This window comes from Phodopus roborovskii, unplaced genomic scaffold, assembly GCF_943737965.1.
Source record: "Phodopus roborovskii unplaced genomic scaffold, PHOROB, whole genome shotgun sequence".
Lineage (NCBI taxonomy): Eukaryota > Metazoa > Chordata > Mammalia > Rodentia > Cricetidae > Phodopus > Phodopus roborovskii.
Genome location: NW_026126469.1, coordinates 9,197,118 through 9,215,742, shown reverse-complemented (window position 1 = coordinate 9,215,742; position 18,625 = coordinate 9,197,118). Strand labels below are relative to the sequence as shown.

The following is an 18,625-nucleotide window of genomic DNA, read 5'->3' as shown; positions in this document are numbered from 1 at the left end:
AAATAAAAATAAAAAAGTACTTGTAGGTTGTTTGCTCAACTGTGAAGGGGGAAAAAAAGCCAGTTCTCCCTGGAAAAATACACAGCTCTGAAATATCTCTCTCCTTAGCCACCCAGAACAATGAACTGGGCCAAAGAACAAAGAAGGAACACGTCCAGGACGGTTCTGGACACAGTGAAAGAGGGAAGCCGGCACTGGATCCATCTGCTTGTGCATCGGAGGGCACGCTAGGCTGTGGCTGCAGACTGCTCTACATTCATTCAGACAGGTGGACCCAGGACTGGCAGGAAAACAGACAGACAAGAACAGGAGGGAAACAGCAGAAGAAAGCATACTGGCATCACCCGACGTGGGCAGGGAGATGGGGAGGCAGAGACTAGATCATCACTCTACAAATCATTCTGGAAGTCTCTTTAGAAATGTAACAACACATTTGCTGTAGAACCCAGTTTCCAGTCCAGGCACTTGTCCCAGAAAAAAGAAACTTTATGTCCATACGAAAGCTGCTGACACCAGCCCTAAGCCTGAGAGTAACTAAAATATCCTTCAATGGGTGAAGGGCTAAAGTGAATGGGAAATTTGGTCCCCACAAGCTAAAGTATTTGAACACTTGGTCACACACGGTGGTGGTGTCTGGGGACGTGGCCTGACTGGAGTAACGTTTATCATTAAGGAAAGGTTGAGAGTTCACTCTTTGTTTCCTCCAGGTGGATGATGTGAGTTCTCTGTGTCCTGTAGTTCTTGCCTATTGCTCTATATTGCTTCACTGGCAGTAGGTCTTAAAATTGTGGGTTTTTTTTTTTTAACCTTTCCTTCCCCTAGAGCACACTTGATATTTGCTATCATTGTATGTAGTTTTGTATCAAGTCTAAACCTTCTTCTTTAGACTAAAAGGGGAATAGTAATGACATATTCGCCTGGGCACCTGTAACAGCAGCCACGCCTTTTGGGCATGGTTATAGGTGTGGACATGACCAGTTAAAGGAAAAGGATCAGATGGGGTGGGGTGTGGGGGACCTCTGAGGCAGAGAAGAGCATTGAGGAGGCAGGGCTGCATCCTTGGAGCAGGAATGCCACGACAGTCACTTACTGTTTTCTATGTAAGTTCTTCTACCAATAAAACTCCACTAAACATTCATACTGGGTCTGGTAAACCCTTAATTTCCAGGCCGTCAGTGTCCTGTTCCTGCCAGCATGCCTGTCACTTGCTGCCACACCATCCCTACCATTATGAACTCTAATCCTCTGGAATCATAAACCAAAATAGACTTTCTTCTTTGACTTGCGTCTGGTCATAGTGTTTTATCACAGCTACAAACAAGTGAGTCATACACACAGGTTAGCATAGCTTACATCCACACCACGGAACAGTACTCAGCAGTGAAAAAGGGAAAGCTAGCAACAGAGTCAACAACCTTGATGGGCTTGAGGCACACCCAAAATGCCTCTCAGAATTGCATATTGTGTCAGGCAACGATCCAGAAGGAGAATGGGGAGGGGCCAGTGTGAACCCAAAGGCAGAGCACCAGGGAGGTCTCTGGTTAAGCAACACTTGTGAATCCCAAGTGCAGTGGCGGCTGCACTGGTCTACAAGAGAACAGCAGGGCACTGACCGGCCAGCACAGTAGTTTCAGGGCCCGCCCTTCCTAGTACACCGTAATTATGCAAGACAGAGCTCCTGGAAAAAACACAGCTGGGTTCTACCCGCCCCTGAACCACCTGTGCAGCCTTCTCTGGATTCTGTAATTATTTCAAAATGAGAAGGACTTAAAAACAGGAGTGCATAGCCAGTAATCAGGGAGCTGGGATTACAGACCACTTGTATCGACTTCAAACCCCAGTGCTCAGAGCACATCAAACCACCCTTACCTCTGTACTACTGTGAACAAGCCTCTACTCAAGCCGCTGTCTACACTCCACCACAACACACAGCTAACTCTTCATTTCCTGTAAAGCCACCCATTCTCCCCAAAGACACTTCCCACTTTGGGACCACTACTCTCTCCTCTTGCCAGAGTTTCATCTGTTATAATTAGGTTATTTGTTTGTATCTCCAGTGCAGCACAGAATCTGAGGTAATATTTACAAAACTTAGCCAATTAAAGCCTTGATGGTAGAATATGTAAGTCAATTCCAATTGAATTGTAAGAAGAGAGTCAATGCAATTTTAATACAGTTTTAAAGATTTATTTATTATGTATACATTGTTCTGTCTACATGTATCCCTGCACACAGATCTCATTACAGATGGCTGTGAGCCACCATGTAATTGCTGGGAACTGAACTCAGGACCTCTGGAAAAGCAGCCAGAGCTCTTAACCTCTGAGCCATCCTGCCAGCCCCATTAATACATTTTGTAAAAAGTAAAAGCCCAGAGATTTGAGTTGAAGCTTAATATAAGGAAATATATAGATAGTAGGTGCATTCATGGAAAGAGGCTGAACAACATTAACCTGGAGGGAATGCAGACATCAAAGAGAAGACATCCCAGGGAAAGTGGCTGAAGCTAAAACCGCCTGGCAAGAATTGGCAAGGAAGTGGAGCACCTGCAAACCAGAGCACAGCTGTTCTGGAAGACAGTTTTCAGCTTCCTAAAAAGTAAGCGCATGGGCTGCAAAGATGGCTCAGTGGTTAAGAGCACTCTTCAGTGGACCCGGGTTCAATTCCCAGCATCTACATGGTGGTTCACAACTGTCTGTAACTCCAGTTCCAGGGGATCTGACACCTTCATACTAATGCACATAATATAAAATTAAATAAATTATTTTTAAAAATTTATAAAAAATGAAAGCAAATGCATGACACAGCCATGGGTTTTCACAAGAGAAATCTATGACTGTATTAAGTTTCTCCGCACACACACACACACACACACACACACACATGCTTAATGACTTTAATAGTTACAAGTTGAAAGCACTCCAGATATTTGCCAAAGGTGGGTAGTTAAACTGTGGGACACTCTTCAGCAATAAAGGAAGAAATGGCTGATTAGCGTGACAGTGACCAACACTGTAATGGTGTGGAAGGAAAGAAGGGTGCACACTACAGAATTACCTCAGTGACGTCCCAGGAAAGGCACGTTGTGGTGACAGGAGTCAGAATGGTCATTGCTGAAGTGGAAGGAGACAGAAAGAAGCAGAAGGGAGGGATACAGCTCAGGGAGCAGTGTGGAGAGGCAGGCAATGGCTGTGACCATTGATGTGATATCCACGGGTGTGTATACAACATATGCCAAAACTCCTCATGTTGTGCAACTTACACATAGACAAGGTTGTTGTCTGTCAATCATTTCTAGGTAAAGGCCAATGGTGCATGATAATGGACCATTTATTAGGCACCTCCTAAAGAGAAAAGCCTTATGTAAATTATTATTGAGGAGGAAGCTGGGTCAGAAAGCCTTGGGAGTGGGGGGATGTCATCAAGTCAGGCTCTAGCAGCACACTCCTCCAAAGCTGAACACTTCTCTATGAGAGCTCAATGGCAAACCCCCAGCCTGAAGGCTTATCCTAACAAAAGCATACACTAAAGTGGGGGTAGGAGCAGAGACCTCCAGTAACCCATCCTAGGTTGTCACTGCCACAAATGCCTCTAGCAGCAAAGCCCACTGCAGACTGGGATGGGAAGGTGGATGTGCCAGCCTCTACAACATTATATTTGGCCAGAAGGGTTTGATGACACAGACACTGGTCCATCAGGAGACTAGATCTCAGTTCCACCTGAGCAGTGAGCAAGCCTTCCCCTTCCTGAGCCCCTACTTATTCTAAGGAAGGAGGTAAAGGAACTCTTTCATCCTTATTTTATGTTCTCTGGGCACCCTACAGAGCCTCACTTTTCCTCCACAAGCTGCATGGATGCCACGGTCAAAAGGAGTCATGTGAATGTGAACCTCTGACCCCACCAGCCCCAGCTCCTGGCCACTCTGCCTCCTCCCTCAGTTGTCCTGCTTGCCCCTATGTCCTAGTTAGGGTTTCTATTACCATGGTAGGACACCAAGACCAAAGCAGCTGGAGGAGGAAAGGGTTTATTCCACCTATACTTCCTTCATAGTCCATCATCAAAGGAATCAGCGCAGAATCTCGAAGCATGAACCTGGAGTTTGTGCACAGGCCTTAGAGGACTGCTGCTTACTGGCTTGCTCCTCGTGGCTTGCTCAGCCTGCTTTCTTATAGAACCCATGACCCCAGCCCAGAGATGGCACCACCCTCCATGAGCCAGCCCCTTCCATATCCCTCATCTATCAAGAAAATGCATGCCAGGCTTGCATAAGGCAATCTAGTAAGAGTATTCTCTTATTTGATGCTCCTCTTCTAAATAGCTCTAGCTTATGTCAACTTCACATAAAACTAGCCAGCTCTCCATGTGTTGCTTAGTGTGCTAGTCAGAGCCTAAACACTCCAAACTGAGGTTAGGTGTCAGGGCACCCTGGGATGTACAGTCTCTTCAGTCAGTGAAAGACAAGCTGGAGTGCATGGCTCCAGCAGGAAGGAGAGCCTATGTCTATACAGTCTTGTTTCAATGAAGTTCCTCCTCTTGCCTTTGTCAAATCTGTGTTCCCAAGGCTGGTCGAGAACTTCTTACCCAAGCAGACTGGGCCATTTAGTTGCCGTGTAGTAGACACTCAATAAGTATCTACGAAACCAGATCGGAGTCTTCTCACCTAGAATTCTTTTTCTAAACAGGGCTCCAATAACACAAGAAATAATCCTGGGGGTTGAAATGAAATCAAGAAGCTTCTATACAACAAAGAAAACAATCACTGGAATGAATAGGCAGCCTACAGAACAGGAAGAAATCTTTGCCAAGTATACCTCAGGCAAGGGATTAGTATCCAGGAAGCAGAGACTGTAAAGATTAAACACACAATCAATGAATGTGTCAATGAATGGAACAAACAGGCAGTCCTCATAAGAACAAATGCAAATAGTTGATACATATATTCTAACATGTCCCATGTCCTTAACCACCAGGGAAATGCAAAAATAAAACTAATTTGAGATTCCATCTCACTACAGTCAAGAAAATAAATAACAACAAATTCTGGTGCAAGATGTGGGGGAAAGGAACCATTTTGCTCACTGCTGATGGGTGTATAAACTAGTATAGCCATAGTTGAATTCATATGGAGTTTCTCAGCAAGCTAACATAAAACTACCTACTGTATGAGTCAGCTATACTTGGGTATATTCCTAAAGGGTTCAGTCAACACATCAGAGAAAAATGCCTTATGATCTGAAAAGTTTCTGCACTCCAATAAGCCCCTCCACCAATGTAGCAATTTAAGTCAGACCAAATCAAACTGAATAAAACGATCCCAGATGATTTTCCAGCCCCACAGAGAGACAGAAAAGAGAGACTGGAAAGCCATGCCTCTGGTTTGGGAGGGGGCAGTTTAAATACCCTATGGGAGTGATCTTGAGCATCTCTAGGGGAGGGGTCATTTGGCAGGCTTTCTGAGATGCAGAAGTGTTTGAAAAGAGATGGGGGTGGGAGGCTTGGGGTGATGCTTGACCAGGCACTGTCTATCCATCATTTCAGACATTCACTAGACCTTACCCATAAGCCCCAAAGCTTTGTTCCATTTCTTAGAGCCCCTCTTTGACCCTAACCATCTCCAGGTTCGCATTTCACAGGTTCATTCCTGTGCCAAGGCCAATCCACAGGGAGCCCTCCATATGTGGTAGCCTCTGCACCAGCGTCCTAGACATCAACTGGCAGAGGATTGCCAGGTTGATTTCATTCACATGCCCACTCATAAAAAACTCCATTACCTACTAACTCTTGCTGACAGTTTTATAGGATAGATTGGAGCAGTTCCAACCTCCAGAGAAACAGCAGGCGTGGTGGCTCAGGTACTCCTGGACCATATCATTCCTCAGTCAACCTTCAGTTTCAGGGTCATGGAGCTCATGTCGGAAGCTCTCAAAATTTCCTGGAAGTCCCACATACCCTAGCCTCCACATTCCTCAGGAAAGGTAAAGAGGGCAAACGAACTCATCAAGCAATAGCAAATAAGCTCTCCACTGAACCCATGCTATCTTGGCCCTCCCTTCACCCATACCCTTAAAACCATCTTCCGGGCCACCCCACATTCTCCTACAGGCCAAGGCCCTTTTGAGCTACTTTATGGAAGGCCCTTCCTCCTCAATCACCACCTCCCAGCCCAGACTCCTCCATTGACTGGGTACCTTCCCTGTCTCTCCCTTTGAGGTCCCGTCTCAGTTCACACGCTGACAGCTATCTCCCTGCCTCCACACCAATGAACCCAACTGCCCCTGAGCCTGCCCCACTCTCTCCGGCGGACAGAGTACTCCTCCAACAGCTAGCTCCTAAGTCTCTGGAGCCCCAATGAACAGGACCCTGCACCGTGATCCTCACCACCCTTTTGGCTGCCAAGCTCCTAGGGCATCCATGCTGGTACCACCTGCCCAGGCTCAAGTGGGTACCTATTCGGGATACTTGGTCTGTGCAGCAGCTGGGACCCTCCACCCTCCAGTTTTCCAAGATGTCACAATGAAGGGCCTATCTGCTCTTCTTCCTGGCACATTCATCTTTGTCAGTACAACTAGGGCAGGTGTTAATAATCTATTTTTTTGTCCCTAGCAACTTGCCTTTTCTTCTTCCTCAAGAAACAAATGCCTGAAGTTCCCAATATGACAGTTAACCAGATGTTTCTCCACCCACACCTCCTGGTAAGCATGAGCAGACTCTCAACTCCCCCCCCCACACCCCCTCCCCCGATGTCACTCATGTCCTCAGGAAGCATCCATATACCCAAAGAGTCTGGACTATTCTGGTGGAGGCATCACCCCAAGCACACCTCCCCCTCCTCTCTCCAAACCCTGTTGCATCTCAGAAAGCCAGCCAAATGATGACCCCTTCCCCAGAGATGCTCAAAACTACTTCCACAGGGTAGTTCCCCCAGAAAAACAGCCCCTTGGTTTTCTGGTCTCTCTTTTCTGTCTCCTCTCTGTGGGGGCTGGAAAATCATCCGGGAATGTTCTATCCATTAAGCTTGAGCTTTTTCTAATTCGGTTTGATGTGGTCTGATTTGGACCACTGTGCTGGTGGAGAGGCATATCAGGTGTAGATACCTTTCAGTTTCTATGTTTATGGCAGCACTATTCACAATACCAGGTAGATGCCCTTCAACTGAGGAAGAGATAAATGGCGAGTCTACACAGCCATAAAGAAAATTGAAATCACAAAAGTTGCCGAAAAATCAACAAAACATTGTGGTGAACGAAATAAGCCAGATTCAGAAAGACAAATGCCTTATGTTTTCTCTCACATGTGAACTCTACCCCCAACCATAGAGTAAAATAAAGCATATACATAGTACTTGTAAAGAAATCTGAGAACTCAGGGGACAGAAACCCTGTTTCTAGCCAGCTGGGAGGGCTGGGACACTTCCAGCAGGCTCACCTCCTGGGGCACCAGGAGGGAAGGGCAGGAAACACAGGCTTCCTGATCTGATGTTCTCTCACACTGCAAGGGATTTCCAAGATCAGTTCAGAGATTTGCAAACTCCACTGCAACTGTTCAGGGCAATTCAGAGGGGAAGCGATACTCCCCTAGGGAAGGAGATGCTTGTAGAAGCTGGGTTGGGAACGCCTGCCTGGATGACCACTTGCTGTGAAGGGCACTTGGCGGCTCTTATAGGAGCTTCACTGTATCCAAGCTTCATGGGTCAGACACACTGTCATAGGGTGCAGAGTTAAGAGGGCACACAGACAAAGCACAGAGCATAGGAGCTCTATCCATGGCCTGCCCTTTCTTACCTCACAAAGATTCCTCATGATCCTTAGAGTAAGACCTTCTGCATCATCATTGAGAAGGAAAACCAAGGCCCTGATGAGGAAGGAGGCTTATGTCCAAGAAAACTATCCTATGCTGACTTCTGCAAAGATGGCTCAGCTGTTAAAGGTTAGGCTCACAACAAAATATAGGCTGACTTCTGTAGGGCATGGGCTTTGGCTGCTGTGCAGGGGCAGGCCTGGGAAGGGCAGAGGCAGGGCTGGCAGCTGGAATCAACAGTCATGTTCCCTTTCTGGTTGCATATAACAAGAGCAGGCAGCCTCAGGGACCAGGCCTGGTCACAGCCTAGAGTCTTCCTCCCCAGGATCCCATAGCTCCACCAGCAGCAGCTGCTAAGTGGCCTGGATTCTTAGGATGAAGGTGAGGGCCTGGATGGCTGTTATGACCCTTCCCAACTTTCTCATTCTCTGAACCACAAAGGGAAACTGGAATGTCACCAATGTCTCACACTGTCCCTAACCCTCCCAGAGGGCACAGGCAAGAAGCACAAAGAAGGAGCCAGAAGACTGGAAAGAAGGGCAGAGGCCAGGACTCCATTATGCTAATTTATTAGTTCTAATCTGCTGATGGTGGGCCTTGAAGAAAGAGGCTTTTGTTGAAGCCTCAGGTTTGGCAGGAAGTCACCCTCACCCTCCCTCAGAGATGAGGGGTCAAAAGCTCTAACTGGGTCCTGGCTTTCACATCTGATGTTTCTAAGCCTTCCTTTCCACACTTCCCTGGCCAGCCCCTCAACTTTTCCAGGAAGAAAATGCACCCCAGATGTTGATCCATAAATGGAGGGTTTTCATTGCCTTTATGAAAGGGTATCAATAATTCAACCCCCCCAAGATGTCCATCAGTGAGAGAGAGAGAAATGCAGCCAATTTTTCTCCATCAGTAGACCAAAGGCTTCCTGGTGGCCTAACCCTCTCCCTGTAGCAGTCAAGGAGCCTCACCCTATCAAACATTCTCATTGTAATTATGTAACAGGAGCTTCATCATGGCTACCCATGAGACACTGCAAACAGACCACAGACCACTCTCTAATCTCACACCTACTATTCATAGGAGAAGAGACTCTGAGTTAGTGGTCCAGCATTTGCCTTACATGCTCAAGGCCCTAGGTTTGATCCCAAGCCCCTCCACAAGACAAAAAGTCCTAGAAAGCCTGGCTTTGCAGCTTTGCCAGTTTGCATGGCAATATGTCAACTTTCCCACATTGGTCAGTTTTAAGCTGCCAACTATTTTGTATTACTTTGTCTTTTGTTTTTTTCTGGGGTTCTTTTGTGGGGATGGAGTTAGTGCTTTTTGTTTTGTTTCATTTTTCTAGACAAGATCTCTCTGGGTAGCCCTGGCTGTTCTGAAACTCACACTGCTGGGTTCGAACTCAAAAGATCCGCTGCCTCTGCCTCCCAAGTACTAGGATTAAAGGTGTGTGTCACCACTTTTTAACAACTGGTTTGTAAAATTCTTGGATGCTAGAGATTCTAGACTGGACAAAAGCTCTCCTGGCCCCTCATGGGGTCATCCCTCCACCTCCAGGCAGAAGGCACCAGTATCCCATGGAAGGGAACTCTAATAGACCCTGCTTATTTTCTTCCAAATGTTCTAGGAGTACTTGTTATCTTCATAATCAAAACATATCTACATTTATTTAAATTGCTTTTGGCAAGCCTACTGTAATGCTTTGCCATACCTCCCTCATAATTTCTCTCATCTGTGTGTATGTGTGTGTGTGTGTTGGGTTGGTGTGTGTGCACACGTGCATGCACATGAGCTTGCTTTCCCATGCATACGTTTCCTGGGAGCTTGCTTTCCTATACCAACCAAAGCATAGAAACATCCATCTGAATCTGGTGTAGTTCATTCTCTTTAGGGTTCAGATTTCCTTAGCAATGGAGAAGATAGAAGATTCTGGAAGTTCTGCACTTACAAAGACTTTGGCCTCCAGTAACTTTGCCTCTTCCTTGTGAACTGAAATGGAGACAGATGGTTGTAACTAAAAACAACTGTTCCTTCTTCCCTGAGCCTTAGAGAACTGCCCTGGTCTTTCTTTCCCCCAAAGAAGCATTCTGTCCACTCCTCCAAGCAGGATTTAAGGGTTCTTACCTCAGCATCAGGATGGAAAGTGGGTAGCAGGTATTGAGAGAGGCTCAAGGGGGCCAGTTCATTTCAGTGGACTTCTGCAGCACTGATTGCTTCTCTCTGGACGGCTGGCTGCTAAGTTTGGCACAGTTGGCTCTACCTCTGCCTGCACGGAAAAGTAAGAATACATGCTAAGCACAGGCTTGAATACAAGCCTGTGAGTGAGCACCCTTCCCCTCCCACCCCCTCCACCTCCTCTCTGTCCCAGGAGCTTTCCCTTCAGAGCCCCTTTTCCCAGAAGAAGCCAGCCTCTCCCAAATGACCTATGCTGGACATCTGCTCACCCATGTCCACACGTTTTTGCCCAGTCTGAGCAACAAATTAAGGAAAGCAAAGGTTGCTAGAGCCATCAAATCCTGACCCTATGCAGTATTAGTAGCAACAAGGCAAAGTAAGACATCTTCCCACCCAGTTCAATTCCAGTGTTCAGACAAAGCCTGTGGCTTTGTTCATTGCATCAAACCTGCCCAGTCTCCTGACCCAGAGCATGTGGTTTCTGCTCTTGCAAATGTGAAACTTCTCATTCATTCTGAAAGCACTTCTAACTGGGTCTGAATTTTTAATCAGATAGAATGAATTAACTGCATTTTATCATGTGCCAAAAAAATTTAAGTTCCATTTATACATTTAAAAAAATAAAATTTAAATGAAAATAAAAAGTTACTCCCTCTTGCTCTACCCAAGAAAACTACCCATGATAGGCATGTCCTTTCCAATTCTTGTTTTGCCTTTCTTATTAGCCAGATTTTTTTATAAAGATGGGAAAGGGTTGGGTGTGGCTTAATAGGAGTTCTCGCTGTGCTCTGCGGTGTCATTTAAGGGCTATACAATATGTGTGTGTCCCTGGGTACCCTATGACCCACAGACAGTGCCCTACATAGTGGGACTATAAATTCTACCTTCAAAGGCTTGGCATTTAAGTCCCCAGGAATTCTTTTTGTGCTAATTACAAAAGTATTTGAAACTGTATCCCCCCAAAAATAAGTATTTAGAAATATATCAAAACAAAGACACAAAAGACCTCTACAACAAAAAAACAGATCTAATGTAATACCTATCAAAAGTCTACTGTCAAATTTCCCAAGTTTAGGGAAAACAATTCCAGAATTCATTTGTAACCACAAAAGACCTTGAATAGCCAAAGCAATCCTAAAGAATAAGAGCACAGTTGGAATTAATCACAATACCCGGCTTCTAATTATATATTACAGCACGATAATGCTAAAAACAGGCTGGTAGTGACACCAAAATCTACAGGAAGACCAATGGAATAGAACAGAGGATGTAGAAATAAATGCCAAGCTACAATCACCTAAGTTTTGTCATCGGAGGTAAAACACACTGGGGATGGTGGGGCGGAGTGGGGGAGGGGTGGCAGAGAGAACCTGTTCAACAAACTGTGCGGGTGAAGCTGGATTTCCACCTGCAGAAGATGAAATTAGATCCACGTGATAGAAAATCACTACAAAATGGATCAAAGGTCTTCATTAAAACCTGAAGTGTATATGGGGTAGGCAAGAACATTTTAAATAGAAGGCCAATAGCATATGTGCTAACCCCAACTATTAACAGATGGGACAACAAAGCAAAAGAAGCAATCATTGCATACACACAGCCCACAGAATGGAAGAACATCTTTGCCAGTTACACTGCAGGCAAGGGTGTGGCATCCTGAATTACAAAGAACTGCATAAACCAAAATCCAAGATCGCCAATTAACAAATGGGCAAATTCAATAGACACTTTCAAAAGAAAAGAAAGAATTTTTAGGAGTCTTCACTACCCCCAGCCATCTGGGAAATAAATAGAAATTAAACTTTCTTTGAGATATCATCTCATCCCAGTTGGAATGGCTGTCATCAACAGATCTGACAACAAATGTTGGAGAGGACATGGAGAGAAAGGAATCCTTACCCACCACTAGTGGGAGTGCAAATTAATGCAGCCATTATGGAAATCAGTTTGAATATTTCTCAAAAAATAAAATAATAAATAGAAACAGAACTACCACATGACCCAGCTATTTCACTCCTGGGCAAATACCCAGAGAACTCCCTCCCTTTCCATAGAGATATTTGAACATCATGCTTATTGCTGTTTTATTCACTCTAGCAAACAATTGGAACCAACTTATTTGCCTATCAACAGATGAATGAATATTGAAAATTTGGGTTTGTGTGTGTGTGTGTGTGTGTGTGTGTGTGTGTGTGTGTGTGTGTGTGTGTGCGCGCGTGTGTGTGTAATCACAAAATTTTCAGAAAAAGAAAAGGAAGAACTTGGAATGCTTAGAATGAATAACATTAAAGATCACATAATACCAGAAAGAAAGGTAGGAAGGAAGGAAGGAAGGAAGGAAGGAAGGAAGGAAGGAAGGAAGGAAGCCCACATATTATCCTTCAAATGTGGAACCTAGCCAACAATATATGCTTTTATGTAAACAAATGTTCTTGTGAGCACAGTAGAGCATGCAGACAGGATAAGAAGAATAATAGTTAAGAAGAAAGGACGAACATGGGCAAGGACCACAGCCATGAAAGAGGAGGAGCTTCAAATCAGGTATGCATTATTAATTTTCTTCTAGGATAATATGTGCATAAAATATATTTGATACTGAAAACTTAAAGTCTAATGTGAAGCTCCACAACTTGAGATATTCTAACTGTACAGAAGTTCATTGAGATGTTCAGATTTTGGGTCTGTTTAATTTTAGTGTGGGTTGTTTTTTGCAAATATGTATGTGTGCATGTGTGTACATGAATGAGAGAGAGAGAGAAAGAGAGAAAGAGGGGGGGGAGGGAGGGAGGGAGAGAGAGAGAGAGAGTGTGTGTGTGTGCTGGCAAAACCCATAATTAATTCCTTAAGCCACAGTCTGGGAGGTCAAATTGCTGGGTCAAAGCATTCCCAAATTGCTCAGGTGTTTGCATAGTAGGGACATTCTGGCCAGGGTGCCAGAAAGGAGTAGCATCTATCTCTCCATGATGCCCTCTCCTCCACACCACACCCACACTGGTGGAAATGAGTATGTCGTACCAGGAGTCTGGATTATCCTTTCTTGTGTTCACAACAAGCTCCTTGATGCCAGCTCCAGGAAGAGGTGCCTGAATAAGAATAGGCAAGGAGAAGTGAGGAAACCATAAAGAGCAGGGAAGGGAGTATTCAAATCACAAAGTGTCCAGGTTTTTAAAAAGAAAAAAGGCTTAGAGACAAAGAAAAGCAAGGGCCATGCCCAGAGAGGACAGAAGTGAATGGAAACTAACAGAAAACTGAAGCCAACCTTGCCATTTGCAGAGCTGGAAATATCAGTGTCTCATAAAAATTCTGGGCAGAGCCCAGTGAACAGCAAAGGCAACAGGTGGTACCAAAAAAAAAAAAAAAAACACAAAAGAGTTGCTGGAGGCCTTGGGCACCTTGCTTCGTGTGTAATTAATGTCAACAAAACACCAGAAGCCAGCCAGAGGCACTGTGGTGAAGGCAGGCAGCCAGAGATCAGCAGCGGGCCTGCAGGAAGAGGCCTTCCCCAGAATAGGAGAGCCTTGGGAAAGCACCCATCCCATATCCCACACCCCACACACATACTCTCTCTGTAGTCAGCTCACTTGCCTTCTTTCTTCAAAGCCACTTTTATTTAGTGAAAGACAGATAGTATTTCACCAGGTGATCCATCCAAACAAATGGCTGGATTTCTGAGACCCTGATGCCCCAGGCAAGGAGGAGCCAATTCCTGGCCTTTCCTAGTTGACTATCCCTGCATACCCTGCACTCTGGCAGGCCCCTGAGGGGATTGTGGGTCCCTTGGGGGTTTTTCCCCTCCTCCTTTAGTAAATAGCTAGCTAGTAGGCTTCCAGTATTGATAGTCGGTCACACTCTGGAACTGCCCTGGGAGATGAAGGGAAGTACTTGAAGGACAATTAAAGAAAGAAAGTAGGCTGACCAGATATTGTTTCAAAGACTGGGGATAAACCCTGCTAGGGAAAAGTAGCAGAACCTGAAATAAGCAAATGACACATAAGATAAGTTAGGAGCATTAGGGATGAATCTGACATGCAGAGACCCATGCCCAGGCAGAGAGAGACAGACAAGAAACCATTAGACCCAGAGACAGCACAAGCTTGGTGGGCACAGTAGCTATGAACTCTGCTCTTCCATTGTGCTCGTCCACAAAACCCCCTTTTGATGGAATTTGGATGAGTTAAATTACCCCACAAAAACAGTCTCTCACAGGCCCTAAGTCAGAAGTAGTTATAGACTTGTGAGCCAACTGTGGTTGCTAAGTACTGAAGTTGCTAAAGGTGAGTTTGCCAAGATTTTTCTACCAACACTGGGGAGGTCACTGGTCCACTTGCATCTCTTACATACCCTCTGGCCCCTCCTGCAGTGGTGGTTTGAAAGAAAATGGCCCCCAAAGGGGAGTAGCACTTTTAGGAGGTGTGGCCTTGTTGGAGGAAGTATGTCTTTGTGGGGATGGGCCTTGAGGTCTCTTGCTCAAGCAATGCCCAGTGCCACAGTTCACTTTCTGTTGCTTGCCTATCAAGAAGTAGCCAATACCATGTCTGCCTGCATTGCTCCCATGCTCCCCATCATGATGATAATGAACTGAACCTCGGAAATTGTAAGCTGCCACCTCAATTCAATGTTTTCCCTCACAAGAGTTGCCGTGGTCGAGGTGTCTCTTCACAGCGATCGGAACCCCTGACTAAGTCATCCCCCATGCACATCCTCATAGTTTCCATGCAGCTCTCACCTGGTCCATACTCCCAGCTCAACCTGCTCCCCCTGACCACTCTCAGATCCCAAGAGGGTCATTCACTGGGTTTGACACCTGAATTGGTTTCCCATTTCTCTCCTGGGGCCTAGCAGCCAAGGCCTTCTCCCGGGTCTACTCAATGGACTGTCCCCTGCCTTGTTACTCTGGCAGCAAGTCAGCCAATCTCTCTTCCACCCAGAAGACAAAAGATGGTATAGGAAAGGGGCTGCCTCAGTGATATCTTCCTTCAGGAGTATTTTCCCTTGAGTACTGATGCATGAGGTACTGACCACAGACCACAGCAGAGACTTCAAGAGCAGTGCCTATTGTGCAAGAAGCCCACAAACTGAACATACACTGAGAATTTCATGGCCCAGGTTTGCAAAACACGACAATGCTAACAAGTTCTTTCTCCGGTCAGGGTGCCATAGCCGTCACAGGAATGGAGCAAGGGCCAGGTCCCTGGCATCCGTGAGCAGCCACCACCAGGCACTTGACACTTAGGTAAAGGCTCACACTGGAGTCATTATTCCACACTATCTAGGTTGTGGGCAGTTTTTCTGATAACATTTGGGCATGAACATAAATTAGCTCATTGCTTTTATAGATCCTTATACAAAAGACATCTCAAGACCCGAGTCCTGCAAATTGGATGGGCACTGAAGTCACGCGAGAAGACACTGTACTGGAAATCCAATAAGAAAAATTCAAGCAGCTTATGGGATGGCCCCTACCCCTCTACTCCCTCTAACCCCTCTACTCTCCTATCCCTCTACCACCACCCCCAACCCCGGCACCACCATGCTGTCCCTCAAAGTTTTGTCTGTGAGGCCCCAGCATTAATGGAATTCCTATCTCAGAACAAAGACTAGCTGCAGCTGTTCCCTATGGATTTTGTTCTTATTTATTTAGCAGCTGCCATGCTAGACACTCTGTGTTCTAATCGGCTTTTAATAAATAACCCCACATAGTCCTGTGAGGTAAGGAGTGTTCTGTCCATTTTCTGATACAGTGACAGGAATTTTAGTAAAGAGCCTAGGCAAAGCTTAAGAATTTCACTCACAAACCAGCCTCCCACAGGTCTTTACTCACTCCCAGGCAAGAGCGGAAATTAAATCTGAGCTGAACACAAAATGCAGGAGTGGTTTCTAATACAGAGAAAAAGCATAGCATAGGGGCCCATTTTCAGGGCTAAGGTCCTGACACTGCCATACCGAGAATATCCGTGAATGTGGTGTCTACAGCGGTCACTGTCGATACTGGAAACACTGAGTCCTCTTTTTAATCACGGAAAAACCCATCCGTGACCCCACCAGGCTCACAGCAGTAACAGCAGCCCCTTGGCAGTCCTCCATAGCCTTGGTTTCTGCAGCCCCAATGCAACAACTTGCATCTCTCAGCTACTACTATGCTACTGCACTAACTGTAAACCACATACTTACATAGACCTTGCTTTTAGCATTAGGTGTTGTTAGTCATGGACTTCCTAATATGCAAAATAAAAATTTGCTTCCCTTTGAGCCCACATACTTCTCCTAATGAAGTTCCACCATTCCTATTAAGTCAAACTCAGAGCTTCTCATTATTATGGCCATGTGGTTATGCTCACAGTAGAACATGTGAGGTGTCATGACTCATTCCTTTCACATACAAGTCTTATCTGTCTCCTGTTTGAATGATATATATATATATATGTATGTATGTATGTATGTATTCGTTATCACTAACGAATTCAACCTCATCTTTCCCACAAAACTACACAACACACAACCAAATACTGTTATATAACCATATGGTTCTTTTGTTTGTTTTTAATTTCTTAAAGCTCTCCCTTCTGGAAATTTCTCTCCTCCTACACCAACCCAAACTAGTTGGCTTTAGGGCTTAATAAGGGACCCTGCTTATTCTTTCTTGTTTACTCCCTATTTGGAGGAATAGAAGCTGTGTCTTCTCAGAAAGCCTCTGTGAGGGGCAGGAAACTGGCACGTCTCACATCAGAGAACATCAGTATTCCACCCACTCATTTGTCTGGCAGTTTCTCAGAAATCATCTCCTCTTGAAATTTTTCTTAATTTTTGAACATATTTATGTATTTAATGTGCATGTGGGCACGCAAGAATGCCATAGTACTTGTGTACATATCTGAGGGCAACACAAAGGAGTTGATTTGAGGGGCCTGGGGGACTGAACTCAGATAGACAGGCTTGGTGGTGAGCGCCCTTATCTGCTGAGCCACCCCAAGAGCACTCCTCTAGAATGTTCAAGCTCTACATTCAGTGTCTTCAAGCCAGTGTTGTATCCTCCCGTTCTCACGTGTAATCCATTCAGGCTTCGCGGTTCCACATTTCATCCCATGCATACATGGGCTATTTGTTTGGTGTTCTTCCACTGAGACATGCCCCATTGCTATCTAGAAGTGTCCATTTGCATGCATCTTTTTTTTTTTTTTCTTTTCTTTATTCATTTATAGCACTTTGCTCCAAGTACTCTGGTCAATATTTTCTACCCAGCAGCCTACATCCTTCAGTTCTCTGTACTGGTTTGTTTCTGTTTTTCTTTTACTGAAAATAGATACTTTCCCCCTTTAAATATATTCTGATCATGCTAGACGGTGGTGGTGCACACCTTTAATCCCAGCACTAGAAAGGAAGAGGCAGGTGGATCTCTGTGAGTTTGAGACAAGCCTGGGCTACAAAAGCTAGTTCCAGGACAGGCTCCAAAGCCATACAAAGAAATCCTGTCTGGAAAAAACAAATGTGTATATACGTGTGTGTGTGTGTGTGTGTGTGTGTGTGTATTCTGATCATGATTTCCCCTCTCCAACCTCCTCCAAGATCCTCGCAAACTCCCCACTCATCAAGACTCCACACCCTTTCCATCTCTCCATAGAAAACAGGCAAAAGAATAATGATAAAATAAAATAAGGCAAAACAAAAAGAAAGAGAATAAGAAAAAAAATCTAGGTATTTATTTATTTTTTGAGACAGGTTCTCATGTAGCCAAGTTGTCCTCATGCTTGCTATGGAGCTATAAATGACCCTGACTTTCTCATCTATGCATCTCCAACCTTCCAGTGCTGAGAGAGATTACAGGCTTGTGATGCTGTGCCCGAGCCCAGGACCTCCTCCATGCTCCATAAGCTCTACCAATTCAGCTGCCTCCTCAGCCCCAACACCTTTTCTATGATGATTTCTCCTTCGGTATCCCTGATCTCTTGCTCTCAGATTTTAGACTTTTTAAGAATAACCCATTTATTTCCCATTCCACTGTTCTTTATTTGTTGCAACTTTCTAATCCAAACCCTGTAGCTATTTACTTCATCTTTAGTGCCTTTAATTCCAAGAGTTTATTCTCATTCCTTGCGGCAAGTACCTCTTCAACAAGCCTTCACACTTCGGAGTCTAGCATTACAGTTTGGGGGATTGGTTGGTTGGTTGGCTGGTTGGTTTCCTGTGCTGTGCCACTGAACACAACCCAGCCCTGAAGTTTTCCACTGCTCTCTAATCGCCTCCATTTCTTTGAGTTGTTGTTGTTGTTGCCTCTTGGTTTGGGTCTTTCATGTCTCAATTCCCCACAGATAACGAATGATCCTTAGATATCCTATTAAATTCCAAAGTGAAGCATGCAAAAGGTGTGAAGGGAGGTATGGACTCTAGGCTGGCAAGTCTTAACCCCAGAGACATTGAGATCACTCTGTACATTTTATTGGGGAACTCCTAACTGTAAGCCTGTAGGCCTCTTAGTTCGGACTACTTTCCTCTCATCACATGACTGCCAACAGAACATCACCCTGTCTAGCAAGTGTGGGTGGTTGGCTAGTCTCACTGAGGACCTTTTAGGCTCCCAACCACTCCTTCCCTCTGGGGCAGAACAGCATGTTAGACATATCTCTCTTATCTTGGCCTTCTGTGTTAGATTTTGTTTTTAGAAGATCTGTTT

At 45.1% G+C, this 18,625-nt stretch overlaps 1 protein-coding gene across 2 annotated transcripts in view; it reads right to left on the bottom strand.

The window, feature by feature from the left end:
* Positions 1-18,625, bottom strand: part of St6gal1 (ST6 beta-galactoside alpha-2,6-sialyltransferase 1) — a 766,154-nt gene that overhangs the window by 723,079 nt on the left and 24,450 nt on the right. For both annotated transcript variants that reach the window (XR_007834948.1, XM_051191227.1), the window contains exon 2: positions 9,907-10,048. The gene's annotated coding sequence lies outside the window, so the exon portion shown is untranslated. The remainder of the gene's footprint in view (positions 1-9,906; positions 10,049-18,625) is intronic.